Raw genomic sequence first — 3,236 nt, 5'->3', positions numbered from 1 at the left:
TATCACTCCATTCATCATTAAAATGTTACATGAAAATGTAAAGGGCAGCAGTCATTGGGCAGGTTTAGAGTTAGTTACACACACACACACACACTATATATGTATGTATATATATATATATATATATATATATATATATATATATATATATATATACGTGTGTGTGTGTGTGTGTGTGTATATATATATATATATATATTTATATATATATACATATATATATATATATATATATATATATATATATACATACATACACAATTGCATAATGCTTGAAAATTTGAGGAAGGTGACACAAATATTTTATTTCCATCACTTGGTGTAAGTAAGCCAGTGTAAATAGATTTAAGGTAATTACAAAACTGCAACTTTTTTAAATACTTTGTGGCAGTGTATCAATGGACTACGCCACAAGTAACACACAACTGGCTTCAAAATGACTAGAATCAGCTATTTCAGGATTGGTTTTGTGTACTTGTGCCAGTCTGTGCAGACTTACCCCAACCAATTGTTAACCTCTATTGTAGTGATAAAGCTGACCTTGTACACTCAAACTTAAAACACCATCATGGGAAAATAACAAATACCTGTAAAATGCATTTAAACCTAAACTTTGGAGTGAAGATCTTATAATCCAAAATTAACTTTTATTTAAACAGAAGAAAAATAAGAGCTTTTTAACAAAAGCCAACAAAACCTCACATTCTGCACTAAATCAAAATTCCACTGAATCAAAAGTTACCAGTTTCATAAACCTAAAAAGCATATATTGTTGAACACACTCTTTGTTTACTTTAGTGTAACTGTTGGATTTGGATTTTTCTTTGTTTGTTTGTTTTCTTTCCTCAAGACATAAGAAACCAGTAAAAGGACTCTTTGAAGCTGTTTTTACTCTCATTTCACTATTCATTTCATTATTATGTGAGGAGTTATTTTTTCTGAGTGTGACAGAAGAAGTCAAGCATGGCAGAGAGTCCAACAGCTCCACTGATGTTGCCTTACCTGTCACCATGGCAACAGTCACAGAGACAAAATTCCACGTATCATTGCTCATTTTCCACTCACAGTCCAATTTACTTATTTTTCCAGCAACATTTTCTATAGTCAGCAACATTATCTATAAAATCATCTTATATTAGAGTAATAACTGTCAGCTTATTTTCTAAAATAAGAATCTGTGTGTGTTTAAAATCAGTTTGAGGAGATTAAAACTAGTTAGAGCTTGTATGCAAGACAGTAATCTGGGTTAGGGTTAGGGTTCGTCCGAGGGTGGACCAGCAGTGGCAAACAGTCAGCGGGTGACTGACCTTATCAAGCCTTTTCTTTCGATGGCCCATATTTCTTTGTTTCTGGTCCAAAGGTTTTGTTTCCCGCTGGATTTCGAACTGTACAAACTCCGCCCCGCTTCATTGATGTAAACGCCTCCTAGACGGACAAGATCTGCGTGGGTCCTTGCGTTGTCTAAAGTGTAGCACCTCTAATCTGGAACCGCCTCGCGACGGTTGTTATTTCACACCGGACGCAACACGCGTCGCGAAGCAAAAGCGGTTGCTGTTTGCGTTGCGTTTTCACGTAATATAAACGTCTCCACTGTCCGTTTATTACTCATATAAACTTTATGTAGGTGACATAGAGATCAACAATAAACCTGACCTGCTGCCATGACTGTTGCTGGCTTTCTCACCAGGCGATGCAGCGCTGTATGAAGAGGAGGAGATGCGTGTGGCTTCGTAACATTAACCTGCTCAAAGGATCCGCCAGCCCAGGCGCCGCGCACGTCACGCAGCAAAATACACTGAAATAAGTCATGGAAATCAGTGGATATTAAACAGAAAACCGTATAAAAACTTACAAGCGCTCATTTTTAAATTAAGCTTAATTCTTGACGAAATACACATTCTGTGCTGAAAACAGATTTCCCGGCTTGTCTACCAGACTTGAAACTTTTGCCTTAACGCTCGTCAGAATGCTGTCAGGGATAAATAAATATACCGTGCAATTATATTTTTATTGAGCAGAGTAACTGATGTGACCATGTATCCGTATGGAGAAAGCAAGGGCCGCGCAAACACATCATTTTGTCACAACATCGTCTACTTTCTTACAACGTTGTCAAAGGGTGGTGCTGTTTACGTCGTGTCACCAAAGTTGTCGCACCGTTGTCACAGCGTCATTATTTAGTCACGTTCTCATACTGTATTATGACTACTTATCATTTTAGCTAAATTCAATGGAGTTCCATTCACAACATAATGAAACTTAGGAGGTCGTGAGGAATCACATTTCAAGGTTGTCGCAACGTAACTGTGTTTGCTGGCTGTATGTATGAAAGGCCAGCGCGTTTGAGCTGCATCGCTCGCGCCACGTGAAGGTAGCATGTGTGATCAGAAATATACCCAAATCGCGCGCGCATTAAGTCCGCGGTGCTGCGTGACGCGCGTGGCCGGTGAGAAAGACTACATAGATTAATAAAGGAGCGTAGCGGGCGCGGCGCGGTTACCGCGTCTGGTGTGAAATGGGATTGAGACAGTCTCATAGAGCGAGTCTCTGAACACTAGAGCTCAGGATGACTGTAGCTCTGCACATCTGGAGGCTTTCCTTCGAATTCCTGATTGAGAGCAGCTGCACTGTCCCAGCACGGCTCTACCCCGAACGTTTACTATGTGAAACTTTTGACAGAGGTCAGCAGAAAGCATTCAGTTCAAATAAAAAAGCCCATAGTTGACAACAAAAAAGCTTCTATTTCAGATAAAAATGGTTTGCTTGTTGTTCTCACCAGACCTATTTGTCTAAAACTGGAAACTACATTAGAACAAGCTCTGAAAGACTGGTCACCCTCACAGCCACCCACCCAGTCCCTAAATAAATAGCTAAATAAAAAATGAGCAAGAACGCTGATGGAGTTTAATCTTAATCTCTCCCACATGTGCCCCAGTGTTGGAGGATATCGCTGGAGCAGGTACACTAAAGCAGACATCTTAGGGCTTTGGCGAACAAAAAGAGGTGTAATTACGTTTGTGCAGATTTCAGTGAGGGTCAACACTGGAAAACAAAGTTCGACAAACTATCTGATCTTTAGGCGCACATGTGGGTCTCCGCATGCTGAGCACGCAGCGCTGCCTCTGCTTCTCACCGCGCCGCCGGAGAGTGGACAGGTCGGCAGTGTGGAGGCACAGCGCCGCCCCGTGGACATACGCGGGAGTGTCCTGCGCTCCGTCCAGCTTTGCTGGCTGAGG

This window comes from Colossoma macropomum, unplaced genomic scaffold (genome assembly GCF_904425465.1).
Source record: "Colossoma macropomum unplaced genomic scaffold, Colossoma_macropomum, whole genome shotgun sequence".
NCBI lineage: Eukaryota > Metazoa > Chordata > Actinopteri > Characiformes > Serrasalmidae > Colossoma > Colossoma macropomum.
Note: the sequence above shows the minus strand (reverse complement) of the source record.